A 23,702-nucleotide genomic window follows, 5' to 3' on the forward strand; every position below is an offset into this window, starting at 1 on the left:
GACTCTGGGGTTGCAGCGCTCATCTTGCTTTACTGGCTGAGGGAGCCGACGTTTGTCCGCAGACAGTTTTTCTGTGTTATGTGGCCAGCATAACTAAGCCGCTTCTGGCAGAACCAGAGCAGCTCACAGAAACGCTGTTTACCTTCCCACCGGATTACCTCACCCCGTCGCAGGGATTCAAATTTCCCAGGGGGCATGGCACCACCCGCAAGGGGCGTGGCAGTTTACCTCACCCCAGGTCTCCAGGTACAGCTAGGAATAGCCCTTGTCTGAAATCCTAGAGAGAGGCTGCCAATCAGTGTAGACAGTACTGCTCTAGATGGACCAATGTTCTGACTCTGTATAAGGCAGCTTCCTCTACCATTCACAACTCAGTGTTTCATAATTATGTTTGACTGGATAGTCCAGCAATAATAATTATAATAATTGTGAGCTGATAAATTACTTTCACTTATTTAGATGACTATATTGGAGTCAATATATGTCAATATATATATGGAGTCAATGGGATGCGGGTGGTGCTGTGCTCTGAACCACTGAGCCTAGGGCTTGCCGATCAGAAGGTTGACGATTCAAATCCCTGAGACGGGGTGAGGTAAACTGGTGGGAAGTGGTGGGACAGGATGAGGTGAGATTAAAGGTCCAGAAAGTACAAAACCTTAGCTGCTGCTACACACACACACACACACACACACACACACACACACACACACTTGCTGAATCCAGTGACAACCTGAGTCTCCCCCTCCCCACTTGATGGAAGATGGCATGATCCCTTAAGGGCAAAATAGATTGTAGGGAAGACCTCTGAAGCCCTTTGTCTTCAGGCAGCCCATCATTCTTTCTGCAAATCCATCAACTACGCCATTAACTGCAGCATATGAATGGGAGCCAGAAAATTGCAGCCAAATGGCTATATCAAGAGCAGACTCTCACCTCCCCGTTCCCCATTCATTCTGCAGAATGCAATTTTGCTTTCCAGAGTTATGCTTTCATTACAGATTATTTCCTACAAGGACCAGGCACTGCTACACACCTGGCCAGCCTAAAGTACAAAAGACAGAACCAAGTGTTACGGCTTTACAGCAGCATTTGCCAACTTAGTGCCCTCCAATTGTTTTGGACCACAGCTTCCATGATCAGCCCCAGCTTGGGAATCTGCTCTATGGAAGCAAAAATGTTTCCCTTCAGCTTGACTTATATTAGGTAGGAATTTTTCGCGTGCCATAACAGAAGGGAACACATTATTGACTAATGTAGCTCTCTGACATTGAGCCCAGAATCCATTTCAGATATGTCTCTCATCATGGATGAGCTAGGATTTCCCCCGCTCCCTCTGTATATTGGCTGAAGAGAGTGCTTCTCACTGTGCCTTTGCAGAATTCCTTGACATTGAGCAACAATGTCAATACAGTCCCTGCAAATGTGGAACTGGTCAGCAGCGCTTATAGATCTGGTGGCATAGCTTCTGGGCAGGTTTCTGTCCTGGTGCTTTGTCTTGTGCAAGTTAAATAAAGAGGATCAAGAGGAACTCACTTGCACTTTATAGCAGCTTAACAGTCTTTCCAAAACTGCCATTTTCCTAATCAGCTCTGTACGTTTTGTATTTTGCTGGCTTCAGAGGCACGAGAAAAATCTGTGCACCAATACAGTTTTTCCTTGACACCCACCCCCAGAGCAGGTCTGCACCTGAGTTTAGTAGATGTGGCTTTTTGTTAGTGTGCTGTGAAATATTACTGTGGCTTGCATGTCAAAACATGGCTCATCCATGGCATTCTCTGCATTAGGAGGAACATCACTCAGAGGTCAAGGTGGAGTTGCAGCAACAATTTGTCACAGCTCACATGGATTCTTGGCATTCTGAACTCCACTCTGACTTCATCCACCCTTGATATGCACCACTTTAGTGCTTTGCAAATCTGAAACATTGATATTTCAAATCTAAAACTGAAATAATGAAAATACTGAAAGCGGATTCCCCCCCCCCTTGCATCTAATCAATGTTTTCCTGGCAGCTGTTCAGTTTCCAGAATCTGTCTGAGCTCAGATCTGATTGGGAGTCAGAATTCAAATTACTTCCATGCTTGCACATGAGTCACATTTATTTGGTGTCCAGTCGGTGGCATAGCAAGGGGGGCACAGGGGCAGTTAGGGGCGAAACATTTCAACAGCTGGTGCCATCTCAACAAAACTTTGTGCTTCTGTTGCTGGGCTCCATTGAAAACGGCTTCTCCGTGCAAACCCAGGAAGTGACCTCTCCAGACCACATAATGACTCTTCTTTTCCTATCTCTGCAGCTGCAGATGAATGCATATGCATACTCCACCCTTTTCCCTCCCTCTAACCCCACTCCATGCAGCCCCGGGAACTGGCAACGCACGCTATGCCACTGTGTCCAGTGCTGTTTCGATAAAATCTGCCAGAGAATCCATATACAACATGCTCCCATGTGCACTGTAGTGCCACAAAGCTGTGTCCTGTGCCAAATAGCTAACCTTGTTCTCTTTAGGTACTATCACTACTACTTACCCGTTATTTTTATTCTCTCTGAGTTTGGAGTTGGTGGTGTTGGACCTCTGGAGTGCTATTTTTGCTTCGAGGAGAGGGAGTGCATATAACAAAGAATTCCTTCATTCAGCCCTACACTTTCCTATATTCCGCACTTTTATTTTCCCAAAAGGAGAGCAATATCTTTATGAGCAAAACAACATCTTTACGAGTCTCCTGCAAATAAGCACTAAAAAATGTGAAAAGAAGGAGCTAAAAACTCTTATCTTTGTGAGATAATTCAGGGTCGGCATAGTACCAGATCTTCCCAATGTATATCCAGCAACTGATTAGTTGTGCATGACCCTCTTCCGCTGCCGAGACTCAACGTTCTTCCAGATTTCATGTTATCTAATTGATTCTGTCCTGGAAATTTCATGCTATATAATTCTTTCCCAACTTGAATTAAATCAAGCTTCCACTCAGTTAATGCAATGTATTGGACAATGAAACATCTTGTGTTGGCCGATGAATGTATTGGACAATGAAACATCTTGTGTTGGCACAGTGTACCTTGTCAATTTGACACGTTAACAAAATGTAGCGCAGCCGTCGGAAATGAGTAGTCAACACTTCAACGTCCTCAAACACAACAGGAGAACATTCTCAACACTCCATTCAAGCATCTAGACTATTCCGTTTCGATGAGTTTTTCAAAACTTGCTGGGTGCCTTAACCTCCCCTGTCGCACTGACTGAAGTGGCTTTCTTTCAACATGCTAACTTACTCCTCATAGACAAGCTAACTGAGCATTTCTTGAAGGCAAACACACACACAAAAACAAAATATACGTTGCCTATCAAAGTGGAGGTGGGAAGCATATTTCAAATATCGCTGCCAGAGAGACCAATAACTGAGTGACTAGTAAATTCCAGATCAGCCATTGCACATGCCACTATAACACGAGAGTGTCTCAGTCAGCTAAATCTATTGAGCATCAATTGTACAGAAACAACAATCATCTGGGGAAATTTGACTTGTGGCACTGCATCCTAAGGAGTGCAACACCTCAAAAATAGGAATTTCCCCTTGCATTGTGGAATGTCCTTTCCTCTGCCATACATAAAATGTACTATTCAGTTTGCACATTTGGACCACTCCCAGAACCTCCTTGTACCAACCCTATTATTACTGAATTCCTCTTTTATAATACTGTTTTGCTGTTTTTTATGTCGTATTTCTGTTTTTATGCTTTTTAAAAATGTCGTATTTTGCACAATGTTTAGAGATTATTGGAATAATAATAATAATAATAATTTATTATTTATACCCCGCCCATCTGGCTGGGTTTCCCCAGCCACTCTGGGCAGCTTCCAACGAAACACTAAAATACAATAACCTATTAAACATTAAAAGCTTCCCTAAACAGGGCTGCCTTTAGAAGTCTTCTAAAAGTTTGGTAGTTATTTTTCTCTTTGACATCTGGTGGGAGGGCGTTCCACAGGGCAGGTGCCACTACTGAGAAGGCCCTGTAACTTGGCTTCTCGCAGCGAGGGAACCACCAGAAGGCCCTCGGCGCTGGACCTCAGTGTCAGGGCAGAACGATGGATTAAGTGGTTTGGAGAGGTGTTGAATGAATGAAAAACAGAAAAAATTCTGACACTTTGTATCAATCTCTCTCAAATGTTTTGAACTTGTACCCACCTTTACTTTTGGGGGGGGATCCCTCAACCCAGCAATATCCATAATCACACTGGTGGAATGCAGAGATCTTCAGATAACTGGGAAGGGCTGAAGCTCAGTGGTAATACTTAAGCTTTTCTATGCAGAATATCCTAGTTTCATGTCTGGCACATTCAGTTAAAAAAGAATTAGGTGGCACAGGGGATAGGAACAACCCCTGCCTGAAAATCTGACATTTTAGCAAAAAGAATGGCACAAGGGAGGAAAGTATGTGGAGAGAGATAAATACACTGCATGCATGTGCCAATCTGCTGCTTTAGTTTGCAGTCTCTGCAGTGGCATTTTGTAAAAGAAGACAAAAAAAATGGGACAAACTATATGTACATCAATCTTAAGTGTTCCTTGATCCTGAGAATAGTCTCCTGAAGTTGGATCCCCTTCCTGAGAATCTCGTCCTACCCCATTCAAACTGGAAATGAGTGATAATGCAATGACTCGATATCGGCACTGGATAGCTCAGTTGGTTAGAGCATGGTGCTGATAGCAACAAGGTTGTGGGTTTGATCCCCGTATGGGGCAGTTGCATATGTTGCATTAGATCAGGCTTCCTCAACCTCGGCCTTCCAGATATTTTTGGCCTACAACTCCCATGATCCCTAGCTAGCAGGACCAGTGATCAGGGATGATGGGAATTGTAGTCTCAAAACATCTGGAGGGCCGAGGTTGAGGAAGCCTGCACTAGATGATGCTCAGGATCCCTTCCAACTCTTTGATTCTATGGCCCATCAATGGGAGTGGATACTTTTTGCATTCAAAAGGCTTCACTACCTGGCACCTCTGTTTGAGGATCTCAGGTAACAGGATACCCACTGGAGACCTCTGAAAGAGTCTGTGAGTCAGAGCATATGAATACAGTGGTACCTCGGGTTACAGACACTTCAGATTACAGACGCTTCAGGTTACAGACTCCGCTAACCCAGAAATAGTACCTCAGGTTAAGAACTTTGCTTCAGGATGAGAACAGAAATCATTTTATGAGTTTATGAGTTGCCATCAATTTGAGTTGAATTAATTTTAATGAAATGATTTTAGAATGTTGTATTATTTTATTGTTGTTAGCCGCCCTGAGCCCGGCTTCGGCTGGGGAGGGCGGGATATAAATATTTATTTTATTTTTTATTATTATTATTAAAAGGCTGCTTGAGTTCCTTGGTCTAGCATTTTCTTCTTTAAAATAAATATTCCTGGAGTTCATCTGTCTATATCTGTCTGTCTGTCTGTCTGTCTGTCTGTCTGTCATCTATTGGGATGCGGGTGGCACTGTGGTCTAAACCAGGGGTCCAGGGGTCCTTTACCTTTACCTTTTTTATCTATCATCTATCTATCTAATCATCTAACCTATGCAAGGAGGAATAAAAATAGGTGTTCATGGCCCCTTTCTTCCAAACCGGCAGACTTCTCAGGAGATGTGAGTCTTTTCAACAGTTTAGACGGAGATTGAGTTCTTTCCACGTAAAGATCAGGCATCAATCCTGCCTGTAGAGCTCCCACATTTTCTCCTGACTCCCGCCCAAGATTTCAATTCACTTCAAACACTGGGAGTAAATCTCACTGTGGCAAGAATATCCTGAGGGGACAGAGAAATTCAAAGTTGCTTTAGGGTTTCTTGTTCCACATTTACAATGGAATCATTTTGTTGAGTAAGTCATGGATATCAAGCTTAATTCTTAAAAAGAACCAGGTTCCCTTTGTGGAATCGCCTTTCACTTTCAACTGGTGGGTATGAGAAAAATTGCTGTAAGACTAAAACCTCTATTAAGTTAAAGATACCTAAAGATCAAGGTAAGAAAGTCCAAGGCAAAACCTCACCTGAGCAGAACCTGTGTGGTTGTCTAGGAAAGTGGTTTCAAGCACTCTGATAGATAGATAAAAGGTAAAGGTAAAGCGACCCCTGACCATTAGGTCCAGTCGTGACCGACTCTGGGGTTGCGGCGCTCATCTCGCTTTATTGGCCAAGGGAGCCAGTTTACAGCTTCCGGGTCATGTGGCCAGCATGACTAAGCTGCTTCTAGCGAACCAGAGCAGAGCACAGAAACGCCGTTTACCTTCCCACCAGAGCGGTACCTATTTATTTACTTGCACTTTGACGTGCTTTCGAACTGCTAGGTTGGCAGGAGCAGGGACCAGGCAACAGGAGCTCACCCCATCGCAGGGATTCGAAACACCAACCTTCTGATCAGCAAGTCCTAGGCTCTGCGGTTTAACCCACAGCGCCACCCGCGTCCCTTAGATAGATAGATGATAGATAGATTCAAATAACAAATTAAGGAAAATGTAAATAACCAAATCCAGAACAAATGGGCAGCTGATGATTGGTGTGTGTGTGGGGGGGTGTGATATGCAATGTCCAGACAATTTATATTAAAAAGAATTTTACTTTCCTAAACATTTGACTGAGATGAATATACTTATAATCTCACGCCTATTCACTTACTCGCCTTATAGAAACTTCATGCACCATGTTTCACCCTATTATTGTTTAGGGATCTTCCTCTCTCTGTTTCACTTCAAACAGATCACACTGGCACACTCAGTCCTCAGTATGGTTTGTGTTTTAATGAAAACCTGCCAAATCAGACTTCCCAAACCAGTGCATGCACCCCAAAACAGCTGTTTTTTTAAAAATTGTCCTTCTTCAGAATTTTTGATGCAGATCTCCAGCCACAAAATGTGCACAAGGTGTAATTTAGGAGAAAATGCATATAAGAATATATCTAATGGTGCCAAAATGCATTATGTTGGGGGGAAACAGCTTGCAAAAAATTTTGCAAAATTGCATGCAGAAATGTGTACCATTTGCAGAGCTGTGCATTAAAATGAGTCTGCATTTCCATGCAAACTTTTAAAAGAAAAATTGACAATTGGATGAGGAACTAGGGCAAAGCGAAGATTGGGGTAAAATGAGAAATGGAGAGAAACTGAAATGGATAGCTTCACTCATCCATAATCTGAATGAGCTCTTGGTGGTCCATTCACACATGCAAACCATTTAGGGAGTGCAGTGCCCATTTCTTCAGAACTACAGAATTGTGACTCTGGTCTTCCTCCACCTGATGGAATTGCTTGTGTTCATTGTGACACAAAGAGGGAGTTCACCTCCCTCCCCACCAAACTTAAATGACTGTGAATTAGTGTGTGATGCCTAAGTGCTAAGTAAAAAAGATGCCAGAAAGTCCCTGAAATTAAGGGACAAATAACTTTCTAGACTGTGCTCAGTAGTCAACTGGAAGTAAGTACACAAAGTGGAGGTGGAAAGAATTTAAAGTCCCTACCAGAGAAGTATGGCAAATTAAGTTGATTGACTATGCTGAAATGGCAAAAATGACCGGAAAGCTCAGAAATTAGGATGACCAAAACTTTAATAAGGAATGGGGGGGGGGATTATAATTTATGTAGAAGACCACTGTAAGCAGTTGAAAACACTAGCAGGGCAGCAATAACACTTGTAATAAGAACTATGGATATAATGGAGTTACCAAAAAAAACCTTGGACTATTGAAATAAGATGCAGTAGAAAAAGGGTAACAATAGAACCCATGGAGGGGAAGGAGGAATCTTTGAACTGTGGATTTGTTGTGGTATGATTATATTTATAAATCTGCAAAACCAAATAAAAATTATTTGGAAAAAGAAAGAAAAAGTAAGTAAGTACCCAAAGTAGGCCCTTTCCCCTGAATTTTAAACAGGGCAGAGATTGCCAAGTCTTCTCACAATCACTTCCTTTTGGCTTTATTTGCTCAAAGTATCTACAGTAAATTCTGCCCTCTTCATTTTCCATTAGAAAGATTAATAATAGGGAGCTTAGCAACAATGGCTATATTGCCATCACATGACAGAGTCTTGGCAGCAGTTAAGGTCAATCTGCAATAAGCGTAGATTGAACGTCGTTAACTTTCTGACACATTTGCCTCTGGAGCTGAGTGCTAGATGGCTTGCCAAAGGTCTTCTCCCCCAAATAAAAAAAGAAATGTCTAATAGAGATATTGAACAAAACTGGATAAGAGGCCACAAGATCAGGACATTGGATTGCATACTTTTCACGGGTGAAAAGTAAACCTCAAATCATCTTCATACATACAGTAAAACCCCTGCGAACGTCCGCCTCCTCTAGCGTTCATCACGGCAAACGTCCGCGGCAAACCCAGAAGTACCATAGTGGATTACTTCCGGGTTTGCCGCTCACGCATGCGCAGAAGTGCTAAATTGCGCTTTGCACATGTGCAGAAGCGCAAAACCGCTCTGCGCACCTGCACAGAAGCGACACTTTGTCCTGTGTCGTTTTCAGGTTGAGGCGGGGCCTCCGGAATGGATCCCCGCCTTAAAACCCGAGGTTCCACTGTACTGTGATTTTTCAGTATCAACTAAAGCTGCAGACCTTTGGTCTTATTCCCAGACAGTTGAAGGTGGACCCAAAAGGCCCTTGGTTTAATCCAGTAGAGCTCTTTTTAGGTTCTAAAAATGAACATATGGAACTACCCTATGTTTGGCTCCATAAGACGCACGTGACCATAAGACGCACCTAGTTTTTAGAAGAGGAAAACAAGAAAAAAATATTCTGAATGAAACAGTAGATGTATGATTTTTGTGGTTCATGCTGTGGTCGCCTCCAGAAACCAAACCAATTTGGTACTGCCTTAAGGCTTGCCTTGGGCTGACAGAATTATAATTAGCAGAAGTCTCTAATAACAAATGACTGAAGTTCTTCCTCCTGTTGCCTGTCGTGTTACTATGGCCATTGAAAACACACAAAAACCAGCACATATTTTTCATTAAACACTTGTACGGAAGATTGTGCCACTGGCATAATAACTCGAGGGTGTTCCTGACATAAGATGGCAGAGTTGTTTAATATGGTGCTTCAAATTACAGATCGGGTGTGTGTAACACAAAACCTGACATTATTCAATTCACTTTCAGTATAATAATTTCTTACCTTTTGACATCCCATCCTTACATCCATGATATTCCTGTTGTATTCCTTTTTCTTTTACCATAACTGCCATTTATTTTCTATTGTATTATAACATATTACAATCATTTATTTATTCTCCTTCTCTTCCGTGTTATTGACTATAATTTTTTTGTCAAATAGTCTGAAGAGAACCTCCACTCTTCAACAAAGTTTCCCTTTTTTATCTCTTCTTTTTGTTGTCGACTTCACCATCTCGGCATAGTCCATTAATTTAAAATCCATTCTTCCTTGGCTGGGACTTCTTTTTTCCACTTGTGCGCATATAGGATTCTGGCTGTGCTAGTAGCATACAGAAACAACTTAACCATCTCTTTTTACCATCTATATCTCATTTTCATATAATGTTCCTTTATTGCATAGCAAGCTGTACATGTAATATCTATTTTCCGCAACTAAAAATACATATTTAAAAAAAAAACAATAATAATTATAGCTTTCCACTGTAAGCTTGATGATACAATGATATTATTTACCCAGTAATCTTTTAAAAAATAATAATAATAATTTTTATTTGATTTTGCAAGCATAAAGTTATAATAATACCAAGTACATATCCATATTTGAGATTTCTCTGAATCTCCAGACTTCCCGCCATCCCCTCCAAGGGTCTTATTGTTAACATTTTCAACTGCATATTATTTCATGAGCCATATTCTGTATCTCTCCATATTGTCCATAGTGATTGTTACATCACAAGTGCTATTAAAATCCTGCTAATGTTTTCATCTGCTTACAATGGTCTCCTAAATAAATTATTCCCCCCCCCCATTCTTTCTTGAAGCTTTTGCCTTCTTGATTCCTGAGTTTTCCAGTCAGTTTTGCCATATCGGCAGAGTCCATCAGCTTGGTTTGCCATTCCTCTCTGCTAGAGACTTTGTCTTATTTCCATCTCTAGGCTAGTAGCATCTGTGTGGCTATTTTCTGCTCCTTTGGGATGTTGGTACCTACAATTCCTAATAAGAAAGCTTCTGGTGTGTGTGTGTGTGTGTGTGTGTGTGTGTGTGTGTGTGCGTGTTACCCAGTAATCCTACTGTTTCCCCATCCTAATCTAGGGGCTGAGTGATAGAACATCTTCCTTCCATGCAGATGGTCCCAGTTTCAATCCCTGGAGAGCTTCTGCCTCTCAGTGGAGCAATGGTCTGACTCAGTACAAACCGTTTTTTTTGGTTTTGCTTCCCACCTTAGATTCAATTCCAGGTCCAGTTTCTTCATTACAGCCTTGCAAAATCCCAGTAACCTTTCAGATTTCTTTGTCAAACTTTTGTTTACAACAAAGCTTGCAGAAGATTTGAGAAGAATGTGGAAACTGTCCATGCTGAGATCATTTCTTATGAAGCTGAGCACCATTGTCTCGTTCTTCCTTCAAATTCCTCTCTGTTTGTCATACCCACCTTTTCGTCTGTGTTTCCTGTAAGCACAATACTTTACAGACAGCATGTTCACCCTATGGCAAAACAGCAGTATGTCATGCAATGCTCTTCTGGCAGTGCTTTTCATCAGTTTTCTTGTTTCTGACAAATATGGTTTTAATCTGCTAGGTTGATTTTCAATTGCTTCCTGCTGAGAATGCGTCTGACGGCAGGGATTTGCAAGCGGTGGTCTAGAATGCATTCCCCTTCTGGGACTGTTAAGGTGGGGTTTGCCTAGGGTTACCAGGTGTCCCCAGATTTGCAAATCTGTTCCCAGACAAATTACGTCCCCGGAATGTCCCCAGATTTACAGATCTGTTCCCAGAAAATGTGGCAGCAGCAGCCTCAGCAGCCCGGAGCCAGCGTGGTAGCACAGTTTCCTCTGGCTGGCTTCAGGAGCTGCCCGCTGCTATGGCGACTGCCATTTTTCCTCTCTGGAAGCCCCCATATGATGTGTCTTGTGTGCAACCCATCATATGGGGACTTCTGGAGAGGAAAAATGACAAGCGCCACGGCTGTAAGAGGCAAGCAGCTCCTGAAGCGAGCCAGAGCCAACTGCACTACCAGGCTGTCTCCGGGCTGCTGACTGCCAGTGCTGAAGGGGAACCAGGGATGTCCATCAGTACAGATCTCCTGCTCCCTGCCCCCTTTGTTTTGACTGATTGGGGGGAGGCTCAGGAGTTGTGGGTGGCGTGCCATTGCCCACATTTTTTTTAAAAAAAAACTCTGTGCATTTATGTTTCACAGGGTGTGAAAGAAGGACTTTGCACCTTGCCTGGCAGAGAGAAACTGCATGCCTTGCACCCCTCCTGGGCTATGGCCACCCGTCCGCGACTCCCAAGCCTCCCCCGATCAGTCAAAACAATGAGGAAAGGGGGCAGGAGATCGGGGGAGGCTCGGGAGTCATGGACAGTAAAAGTGAAAGTGAAGGCTCGGGCCAGGGCTAAGTCGAAGACCTGGGCCATGGCAAAGGGAAAGACAAAGGCGAATGCTTGGGCAAAGGCAAAGGCAAAGGCAAAGGCCCAGGCCCAGGCGAAGGTGAAGTCAAAGGCCTGGGCTATCACGAAGGCATAGGCAAAGGCCCAGGCCACAACAAAGGCCCAGATCAGGGCAAAGGCAAAATGAAGGCCTGGGTCAGGACAAAGGCAAAGGCCCGGGCCAAAGCAAAGGCAAAGGCCTAGGCCAGGGTGCATGCAACAGCAAAGACCCGGGCCAGAAAGAAGGCAAAGGCGATGGCCCAGGCCAAAGCAGAGGCAAAGGCGAAGGTGAAGGACCGGGTCACGGCAAAGGCAAAGGCCCACGCCATGGCAAAGGCAAAGGGAAAGGACAATTTTTTTACAAAAAAGACTGAAAGGGACTTCGGTATGCAGACCAGGAATGTAAAAACCAGGCAGCAAAGTTTTTTAAAGAAAAAGTTTTTATTTGGTTTTGTCAGACAAAAGCAAAGGGTGCATTTCAGAAAATGAGAAAATGCCCACCCCTCCTTAGGGGCAGCCTACTTATATACCTTCTTGCAAAGCACAGTTCAGCCCCTTGGCATCCCTTTAGCCAATTATTGACAATTTCCTATGGTCATTGATGCATATTCATTAAAGCTCAACCAATGAATAAATTGGTGTCTCCTTTCGGTTCCAAGTTGCCTATTCCACTAGGTGGCTCTACTGGCTTATAAACTACTTAACCTCTTTACTAGTTCCAGGAAATACCCCTGAACCCCCTGCTTCCCAGAAATGTACTTGTGGTTTAGCAACTTCACACTTAAGAGTTATATCTGGAGCCTGGCGGTCAGCAAACATCCTGCTACTTGCCTTTGTCAGGGGTCGTTTCTCAGAAATGGCTTAACCTCAACTGGCAAACTTCCTGCCGGTGCAAGCTACCCTTAACCACATCCTTGCAAGCTAGCTGCACCTGCAAAATATCCTAACCACACTTGCTCTTTGCAAACAGTTGCAAACAGGAGAGAGGCTTTGCTCTCAGAAAATGACTTCAGGCTTTTAGCTTCTAGTTTGCTCTCTAAAATGGTGTCAGAGGTTCTTAAATGGCTTTAGAGGTCCTTAGCCTGGCTCTCCATTGGTCATCCTGACCTTCACCCCTTCAAGACGACAATGTAAATTAATAATAGATGACAAAAACATCAAAGTATTCAAGGAGGTCCCAACAAGATTATTGAAAAACAGACAGAACTGCAGGCCATTAACAGACACACTGAACAGAAACTCAATAAGATTTCGATTGGAATTCCCGGAGGGAATTACATTTACCTACAAAGAAAAAAGGAGAACCTTAAGAATGATAGACGAAGCAGAAAAATTTTGGAGGAGGTACAAAAAAGAACTGGGGGAAACATCATCAGAAAGAGAGGAGAGCCTGTGTGGTGTAGTGGTTAAGAGTGGCAGACTCGTAATCTGGTGAACTGGGTTCGTGTCTCTGCTCCTCCACATGCAGCTGCTGGGTGACCTTGGGCTAGTCACACTTCTCTGAAGTCTCTCAGCCCCACTCACCTCACAGAGTGTTTGTTGTGGGGGAGGAAAGGGAATGGAGAATGTTAGCCGCTTTGAGACTCCTTCGGGTAGTGATAAAGCGGGATATCAAATCAAATCCAAAGAAGGAGTAGTAAAAACACAAGAAAACTAGTGAAGACAATAAAAGAAATTCACGAATACCATTGGAGTTAAGACATCACAGCATAATACATTGGATTGTTGTTTAGTTTGTTTGATTGTTGTTGTAACTCTACAGATAACGGGTTAAATATAAATAAAGTGTAATGGATTTGAAGATGATCTCATGAAATGTTAATGGGCTCAATAATAAATTAAAAAGAAACAAAATGTGTGTGTTTTTTAAAAAATATTTGAGATATCATCTGCCTGCAAGAAACCCATGTAGCCAGAAAACATGAGAGAGTACTAACAAACAAGAGATTAGGTCAAGAATTTACCTCTTTAGATATAAAAAAGAAAAGAGGAATTGTTATTTATATAAATCCCAAATTAGAGACTAAACAGGTCTTTAAAGATGAAGAAGACAGAATACTAGGAGTAAAGATAACAAGAGGAAGGGAACAAATAGAAGTTGTAGGAATCTACGCACCAAATGGTAACAAAACAAAGTACTTTAAAGAAGTAGAGAAGAGATTATTAGATTACATACATGATGAGATCATCCTAATGGGTGAGCTAAACGGGGTTGCTTCACTGGAGCTAGACAGAACAGAAAGAGTCAGGAAATATAGGAAAGGGAGACTGCTGCATTCATTTTTCCAAATGGCAGAAAACTTAAATTTAAGGGATACATGGAGATATAAAAATCCAAACAGGAATCAGTATACACATTTTCAGTAGCTAAACAATCAGCTGGAAGAATTGATGGTATATGGGTAACAAATAATTTAATAATTGCAAATAATTTTAAAACAAATAATTTAATAATTTAATAATTAAAATACGCAATAAAATTAAAATACACAACATAATTAAAATACACAAAGTAAAGATCCAGCCAAAAATATTAACAGATCATAATGCAATAGTTTTGGAATTAAGGAATAAAGGGAAGATAAACAAAAGGTGGAGACTGAACAATAATTTATTTAACAATGAAGAGATAGTAAACAAAGCACAAAAAGCACTAAAAGAATTTTTTTAAATAAATAAAATACAAGACACTGACATTAGAATTTAATGGGACACAAGAAAAATCTTTATAAGAGGATTTTATATACAGCAAACATGAGATCTAAAAGAATACAAGAAGAAAAATTAGAACAAATAAGAAAAGAGATATCGCTAAATGGAAAATAATAGCCAAAGAACCAAAAAATAAGGATGCAATACATAAGATGAAAGTATTACAAACCCAAATCTCATCAATATTAGAATATGCGATTGGAAATAATATAAAATGGATGAGACAAATATCAAGCGATTGGGTGGTGAGAAATGATATCTCTAGGACATGTGCTATGAATTATAAATGCTGTTGGTACTTCCATGCTCAAGCTGCCCTAAGGATAATTTTCCTTTTGGTCATTGAACTCATATTGCACTCCTTGCAAGAAATTAAAACTATTTGTTAACCCTGTGGATGGGAAAGGAACCGGTCCTCCGAGATTGACCTGTATGCAATGCCAAACTTGTAGTTTATGCAATGTGATGCCCATGCAAATACCGTTACACAGGAAAAGCAGTTAAATGTTGGAATAGGTGAGCAAATGGACAAAATGTAGAAGCATTGCTAGTATAATGTGGTGAGTGGAAGAAAGAGAAAGAGAAAGAAAGAAGGAAGGAAGGAAGGAAGGAAGGAAGGAAGGAAGGAAGGAAGGAAGGAAGGAAAGAAAGAAAGAAAGAAAGAAAGAAAGAAAGAAAGAAAGAAAGAAAGAAAGAAAGAAAGAAAGAAATCCCACAGTGTAAGATTTCTGGGCTAGAATAAATGCATAGGCCTTCAGTCGTGTACCCATATAACCTCAGAGTATGCCCCATTGAACCAGAATTCTTTTAGAAAAGTACAGTGCTGTAAGCTGGATTCATAGCAAATGAGCTAAACGTAACACCCTGTAGAAATGAGACAAGCTAGTCATCACGATTAAAGTCCATTAATTTCAATGGGAACCAAAATCAACTCACTGAACCCAATTGGGCTTAATGAATCCCTTCATTTCACTGCACTAGGATCTGTCTGCAGCTATTTTCAACTGGTCTGCTTGACAGACTTAAAAGCTCAGTTGATGCAAGTCTTCAGTTTGAGTGCAAAAATTACATTTTTTTTTTAACTTGCCTACTTAAAGTTTGCATCTTCAGCTCATACACACAGTGGGTTGTCCCTTTTTCTGACTTTCCTGAAAATTAGACTTATTTTGATGAATAGCTTTTCTAATTTTTGGGTGACATTCAACTAAGTTTTACTTAGAGTAGAAAATGACTTCAGTTAGGTCCATTAACTTCAATGGGTCTACTCTTAAGTTAAACTTCATAGAATACAACCCTTTAGACTTCTGGTCTAATACTGGGGGGTGGGGGTCCACAAGAATTTTTCTAAAGGACTCTAATCTGTAACTAGTTAATGATTACCTGTTGATAAACTGAGAGTGAACCTTTAATCATGTGATGAAGGCACTGAGTTGCAAATTCGCCATCTTGAAAGGGTGGTGGTTGTTAGTCTTCCTCCGAACATGACAAGCATGTGATAATGGCTCCCCAAAAGCAGGCTCGAGAGACAGAGATCTCTGCTTATAGGTCTGATTGGATCATTTCATATTTTGTAAGATGCTGAGCCTGTGCTGGACAGCAGATGTACACTTGATGTTTTAGATCTGTTATGAAGAAAGTTCTGCTAGTAAAATTTGAATGAAGTTTCCACAGGCCTGGACAATGTTGAATTTCCAAAGGAGTCAGTTCTTATGCTTCCAGTAGCTTCAAACTGCGCGATATTTAATATCTGCAACACATACTCCCCTTATTAAAGACAGAGGTAGTAGGGCCAAATGATAGTGAAATGACTAAAACCACCTTGTAAGTCGCTGGCTAAGCTGAGATTTGACTTCTGTCCTTCACATTTTAAGCAGGTAACTATTATGCAACCAACACCAGCCTTTTTGGAACAGGCAAAAGTTCTATTTTCATATATATGGGCTCTAGACCTATGCAGTGGCTGAACAAGAAGGAACAGTTGGCCCTATATTGATTTAGCATTCTCAAAGGAGTGATTTTTTAATGCAGGCCATATGGTGGCTACAGCTGTGTATAATCTGCCTTTGCTTTCTCAACCTTTGCTAGGATACATGCATTAGTGTATTGGCGTACCAGTTTTGAAGCTGGTAGAATGCCATTTTGTGTGAGAAACCTGGACATAAACTGCCAGGAAGACATTTCAAAGGATCAAGTGGGCATCCATAGCTCACATTTTCTGCAAGGGTTGTGGTTGTTGTTGTTGTTAAAAAACAAGGCTTTAAATTGAGGAGCTTTAGCCAATGCATCTGCAAATATAGGTCAAAAATAAAAATAAAAATGTTAAATCTAGCACTCTTGGGCATGAGAAGAATTAGCTTATGATCTAGGAAGAACTCCACACACACACCCCCCAAAGGAGATGAATCCTGTACTGAAAACCTGTGACAGGATGGAAAATAAGAGCAGGCAGGGTATTGAAGGATTAAAGACAAGCTGAACTAAATGCCACCCAAATGCCAACAACAAACAATTTCTAACATTCTCAAAGCAGAACTTGCATGAGTGAGGCAGTGAAAGCAGAGCATATCCTTTTAAATCTTCACCAAAACAAGCACTGTGATCACATATTCTCCAACATTTCCCTGATGAAAATAGGGACATCATATTACATGATGATGATGATGATGATGATGATGATGATTTTACTTTTCATAGCCCACTCATCTGACTGGGTTGCCCCAACCACTCTGGGCAATTTCCAACATATATAAAAACACAATACAAACCATTAAACATAAAAAAACCCCTTCTCTATACAGGACTGCCTTCAGATGGCTCCAGGATCAGATAACTCCATACCCTCCAACATTTCTTTGATGCAAATTGGGACGTCCTAAGGAAAAGCAGGACATTCCAGGATCAAATCAGAAACTGGGAAAGCTTCTGAAAATATGGGACTTTCTCTGGAAAATAGGGATATTTGGAGGGTCTGTGATCGGGGAGTGTTTGGTGAGATTCTTGCCTTGGATTGGAGGCTACAGCTCTCAATAAGCAAATTCCAGCTCTCCCCCTTCTCCTGGCTTTACACGGTATTGTTTATATTTTTTTCTATCAATCTGGAGGTGGGCTGTCTGTCTTAGATTACATGGAAGGGGTTAACCCCCCCAGATAACTTTGGAGGGGCATCACCTGGGAGGAACTGTGCTTTGGTCCGAATACACCTTCCTGTATTTGGGATTTGGACAAACCGCTCGAACAGCGCTAGTAAAAAAGTAAAGGTAAAGGACTCCTGGATGGTTAACTTCAGTCAAAGGTGACTATGGGGTGCGGCGCTCATCTCACTTTTCAAGGCAAGGGAGCCAGCGTTTGCCCACAGACAGCTTTCTGGGTCATGTGGCCAGCATGACTAAACCGCTTCTGGTGCAACGGAACCTGTGACGGAAACCAGAGCGCATGGAAACACCGTTTACCTTCCCACTGCAGCAGTAGCTATTTATCTACTTTTACTGGTGTGCTTTCAAACTGCTAGGTTGGCAGAAGCTGGGGCAGAACAGCAGGAGCTCACCACCGTCGTGGGGATTCCAACCAGCAACCTTGCAATCAGCAAGCCCAAGAGGCTCATTGGTTTAGACCACAGCGCCACCTGCGTCCCACTAGTAAAGACCTGACAATAAGTCAATTGAATAGTTTCACAATATGTTTCCCTATGGCTTTTGAAAAATGTTACTAGTTTTATTCAAAGGATTGTTTGCTTTTTCCCCTTCATGATTTCTGAAATATCCTGAGCTATCTGTTTCGAGTTTCTGCAAAATGCCCGTGGTGTCACCAGCGAAGGATGACCGGCTCACACATGACAATGGAATGTGGTACTTGCAGGTTGTAACAGTGTGCAGTTCTGTGCAAAATGAAGATGCATTGCTCTAGACATCCGGTAAACGTCTGCCAGAGAGCCGGGGCCACTCACAGCTTTCTCGAGCATGTCCGCAAGCATTCAGATAATCATGTTTCCTTTTTGCACTTTATGTATCCCTTGTAGGAAGCACCAGGGTAAACATGACTATAAAAGTGTGAATCAGCCCATGGAGAACCGGAGCTGGTGGGAATATAAAACTGTGATTGTTTCTTTCTCACCCCCCATGCAAACAATGCTCTGACATTTCCATTAGACTGCTGCGTGTTTGTGAAGCCAGAAGCATTAAATTTTTCACATTTGACAATTCAGTGTGCAGCGTGTGGTATTTTTTCTCCCTTGAGCAAATCAACGCAGGCTAATTTTTCTTTTATTTTTTTGAAAACACGAACGAGCCCTTTATCTCTATTCCTCAAATGCCACACTTGCTCCAGTAATTCATGACACCTGTGTGTTCTGCAGTCCTGGTCGCTTCAGTCCCAAGGAACGCTGTGTTCCAAACTGGGTGTCCGCTCCTCGTTTTATTTGTTGCTGGCTCTTTTTTTGTACAGTGATAAATGTTTGGTAGGAGTCAGAGTCCATCAACCTCTGTGTCTGCCACCATCAATCACTGGCCTGACTTGGTGTAGCAGTTCTTACCCTTTGCCTCAGAGCTCTTAAAAGAACGTAAAGTCCTGACCAGTGTGGGATTTGGTCAGACTAAATAAGGCTTGTCACTCAAACTGGAGATATGACTCTTCACCACCACTAGAGGGGCTCTGTTTCATCCAGGGTCTGGTGAATTCACACACAACATTACTCCCTTCAATTGCTCAGCCCAGGATTTCTTAAGCAGCCTGCCAGTCTCCATTAGATTGTTTCTAGCTTCTCTCAAGGTAGTATTTATTTGTTTAAAGTCTTTATATTACATTTTCAGTCACAAAGGGAACTCAAAGCAGTTTACATAAATCAGTCAAAACAATGGGCTGCATCTAATGCTGTGGAAGTGGAACTCTGATCCTCCGATGGGACTTCCTTTATTCTCATCTTACACCCCCCAAAAATCTACTCAGGAGGTTCCACCAACCTATTGGGGGCCCTTCCAACTTTACAGTTCTATGACTCTATGAGTAGTCCAAACTAATTGTTGAGTAGTCCAAACTAATTAGTTGAACTAATTTATCATATTGTTCCATTCCAGGAAAACTCCCAATCAAGTGACATTGAGAATGTCTCTAGAAACTAGGGACTCAGCTAGGTTGGTAAAGAAAAAGAGATTTATATGCGTTGTATATGTGATATAACACTGTGACACCAGATGGCACTGTGGAGTCCCGGATTTCCCTACCGGATTTCCCTGTATGAGTTTACAACACGTTTAACTGAATTGCTTCTTTGACTTGTCTAGATCCAGCCTAGCTTTCACCCAACATGCAGCAGTGATTCCTTGAACTATGGGTCTTTACAGAGCTTTATTTCATCCGGAGCTCACGGAAGCTCAGTTCCGGCACCTCTCAAGTGGGCCGTTCTAAGAGAATAAGGGATAAGTTCATGGTGAGCTCCAGCACCTCTTTTTCTAGAAAAACAGCACTGGATCTTTATCAGATCTAGATCAGCCTTCCCCAGGCCATGTGTCCTCCACATGCATAGAGGTATAATGTGCTGGCTGAGGCTGATGGGAATTGTAGTTCAAAATATCGGGACAACACCAGGTTGGTGAAGGTTGTAGACTTTGTAGTTTACAGTTCAAAGGGATAAATGGTCATTAAGAAATCTGAGAAGAGAGGATGCCAAGAAACAGGGAATTATGTTCACATGTGGTGGGGGTGTAAATATGCACATTTTTTTTGGCAAAGGGTATTTAAGGAGATCCAGTAGAGATGTATGGAAGTGAGAGCTGGACCATAAAGAAGGCTGACTGCCGAAGAATTGATGTTTTTGAATTATGGTGCTGGAGGAGACTCTTGAGAGTCCCATGGACTGCAAGAAGATCAAACCTCTCCATTCTGAAGGAAATCAGCCCTGAGTGCTCACTGGAAGGACAGATCCTGAAGCTGAGGCTCCAATACTTTGGCCACCTCATGAGAAGAGAAGACTCCCTGGAAAAGACCCTGATGTTGGGAAAGATGGGGGGCACAAGGAGAAGGGGATGACAGAGGATGAGATGGTTAGACAGTGTTCTCAAAGCTACCAGCATGAGTTTGATCAAACTGCGGGAGGCAGTGGAAGACAGGAGTGCCTGGCGTGCTCTGGTCCATGGGGTCACGAAGAGTCGGACACGACTAAACGACAACAACAACAATTTAAGGAGATAACAGAAATTACTGGGTTAAAGCTGACCGAAATTCCAGAGGTAGCATTATTATCAATTTACAATGGGGTGGAAGGTTCGCAGGCTAGGAAGGACTTGCTCACAAATTTATTGACAGCTGCATGAATTAGCTAGGAAGTGGAAGGGGCAAGTAGAATATAAAATAGAAGAATGGTATAAAGAGGTGTGGGATATAGCTATTAATGATAAGTTAACATGTGCCATTAAGGTAAGATAGGGAATATGCAGGAGAAATGATTTTGAGGAGATATGGAAGGTGTTTGTAGAATTTGTACTGTTAAAACAAAAGGGGTCAAACCATCACAAGAGTTGTTGAAATTTTGGGAGGTTGGATAGTTATAATGGAATGGTCTCGGTGGTGGGGTGCACATTATTATTCTTATTTATCTTTGATTGTTACGTTGTCAAAATAATAAAATAAAATACGGGGGGAAAGGGGAAAAAAGAAAAGAAATCTGAGAGGGTATAATCTTGGGGGGGGGGCACAAACTGGTTATTTTTGTAAATGGTCAGCACACTTCACCAAATTATATTCTTGCCAAAGGATAAATTACCTCGACATACACATTTGCACCTTCCTTGATAGGGCAGCTAAATTTTATACAGACCTTCTGTATCCAAAAGTGGGTGTGTATGATTAAACAAATTGATTCTTTTCTATTAAGTTGGCCTAATCGTATTAGGCATGTCACTCAAACATTTCTAACGTCAACAGTGGACAGAAGAATGGAACATGAATAGGAGGCCTGCCAAGCAAATCATTATCTGGCTGTTGTTTAAGGAGTTTGTGATATTCCTTAACCTGGGTGAAGCTTAATTAAAGTCAATGAAGCAAAAAAAAAAAAAAAAAAAGTGTTCAAAAACAGATTATTTTCTATCACTTACAAAAAAAAAAGATAACATGTGCAGCTTTAATGGGAATGTGCTTTTGTGGGGGACCCTTTAAGCTAATCCCCGCCTGTCAATCAGAGGTATCTGCATAGTGATTTCCACCCCTCTTTGGTTCCAAAATATTGCACAATGGATTCATTTTGCTAGGCCTCCATCCATGGAACCAAAGTCATGTGCAATCAAAAGTTCCTCTGGGAAATCAGATTTCTAGACAGAACACAGCAAAAAAATGCATGAAGATAAACAGAGACAGAACAGATTTGAGACTATTATCTAGTATGAGAACAATTCTTCCTTTATAACCAAGGATGTGTGGTCAATATGTTGCTGCATAAAGTGATGGTCACTGTTGCCTTGAAAGGGGCAGCAGTACAGCCACTCCTAAATAAATTGACTCTGGGTCTTTTGGGTTGGACTACCTACATCTAATGGTCCCCTGCCCATTAGGTCTAGTGGCGCTCATCTCACTTTACTGGCCAAGGCGTACAGCTTCCGGGTCATGTGGCCAGCATGAGTATGCCGCTTCTGGCGAACCAGAGCAGCACACGGAAAGGCTGTTTACCTTCCTGCTGGAGCAGTACCTATTTATCTACTTGCACTTTGACGTGCTTTCAAACTGCTAGGTTGGTAGGAGCAGGGACTGAGCAATGGGAGCTCACCCCGTTGTGGGAATTCGACCCGCCGACCTTCTGATCGGCAAGTCCTAGGCTCTGTGGTTTAACCCACAGCGCCACCTGCGTCCCTTTCAAAAGGCAAAGTTGATTACAAAAATGGAGTCTGTTCTCAGGGTCAGCACAGGCAGACATCCATCTACATCTAAGACATGGTGAAGAAAGCTGAGGGAGATAGAGGCTGCAGCAATCTATTGCATACCCACCAACATTTCTCGGATGAAACTAGGGATGTCCTAAGGAAAATCGGGACATTCTGGGATCAAATCAGAAACCAAGACGGCTTCTGTAAATCTGGGACTGCCCCTGGAATATAGGGACACTTGCAAATCTAGAAATAAAGCTCTGCCCCTAGACTTAGTAATTGTTAGATATTTGACTGCTAATTTCCCACAGATGGAGACTGAGGTCTTCAATGTGGTGGCACATTGATGCAGATAACTATGGAAATGTAGTTCTCATTGCTCCCAGTGAATGGTAGATGTCCAGGCATTTGAGACCATTTGACTCTTTTGGCCATTTTTTGCATTCTTAAGCGTAAGTAGTATATATTTCACTAGCTGTCCCTTGATCAAATGTAAATATGATTTTAAAGACATTCCACATGGCAGGAATCTATGTGAAAAGGTGGAATTTACTGTGAAACGTGTTGAGGAGGCTTATTGCTAAGTCAAGTGTGGTCAGCATAAAATGTACCTCTTTAGTAGGTTTTTCTCTTTTAAAGGGAACAGGTCAGGAACACAGTTGCACTTCTCCTCCTGAAAGCCTTTTATTAGTAACAGGAGATAAAAATGGGAAATCAGTTTAATTAACCACACCACTCTGCCAGAAAATCCCAAGCAGAAATTAAAAGTGGTTCAGACTAATGATTTTGTATTTACTCCACTGGGACTTTCTTTTGCCCTGCCGGGGTTAACATAAACTTTGTTCTTTAAAAAAGCTTAATCAGGATTTTGTGCTACTTCTGATTAAGGTTTCCCTCTTGTTCTTGGTTCCCCCACCTTTGAAAACAACAACTATCTCCTGCTGCACGTTATTGGAAACAAATGATTTTATAGCAGAGTTCAGGATTGTAATGCAGTAGCAAAATTTGTCACAAATGTAAGAGTTGCCCTTATCCCACGTGGGTTACGTTGTGGTTTAACTAAGTCTCTTGGGCTTGCCGATTGGAAGGTTGGCAGTTCAAATCCCCGCAATGGAGTGAGCTCCCGTTACTGTCCCAACTCCTGCCAACCTAGCAGTTCAAAAGCATGCCAGTGCAAGTAGATAAACAGGTACCGCTGCAGAGGGAAGGTAAATGGTGTTTCAATGCGCTCTGGCTTTCATCAGTGTCTCGTTGTGCCAGAAGCAGTTTAGTCATGTTGGCCACATGAGCCGGAAAACTGTCTGTGGACAAACATCGGCTCCCTCAGTCTGAAAGCAAGATAAGCGCCGCAACCCCATAGTTACCGTTGACTGGACATAACCATCCAGGGGTCCTTTATCTTTTACCTTTATCCCACAGGGATATCTACTGGTTGAACTCCTCCCAAATGGGAAGGGGGCACATATGTGCATCAGGGTTACAACTTGAGCACAGCTGCAGCAGAACAGCCTCACATTGCATTTCGAGGTTTTATGACCTCAAACTGATCCCTTTT

At 42.0% G+C, this 23,702-nt stretch overlaps 1 long non-coding RNA gene across 3 annotated transcripts in view; it reads right to left on the reverse strand.

Moving 5' to 3' along the window:
* LOC309526648 overlaps positions 1-23,702 on the reverse strand; it is a 60,699-nt gene that overhangs the window by 9,901 nt on the left and 27,096 nt on the right. Inside the window, exons 2-5 of one of the 3 annotated variants that reach the window (XR_014216784.1) lie at positions 21,459-21,598; positions 16,838-16,921; positions 15,681-15,922; positions 5,783-5,797 (exon numbers count right to left, since the gene is read on the reverse strand). This is a non-coding gene — a long non-coding RNA (uncharacterized lncRNA). Of the gene's footprint in view, positions 1-5,782; positions 5,798-14,290; positions 14,350-15,680; positions 15,923-16,837; positions 16,922-21,458; positions 21,599-23,702 lie in introns of those variants that run through there. The other 2 variants (XR_014216785.1, XR_014216783.1) reach the window with 2 other exon arrangements.

This window comes from Podarcis vaucheri (assembly GCF_965113315.1).
Source record: "Podarcis vaucheri genome assembly, chromosome: 2".
NCBI classification, from domain to species: domain Eukaryota; kingdom Metazoa; phylum Chordata; class Lepidosauria; order Squamata; family Lacertidae; genus Podarcis; species Podarcis vaucheri.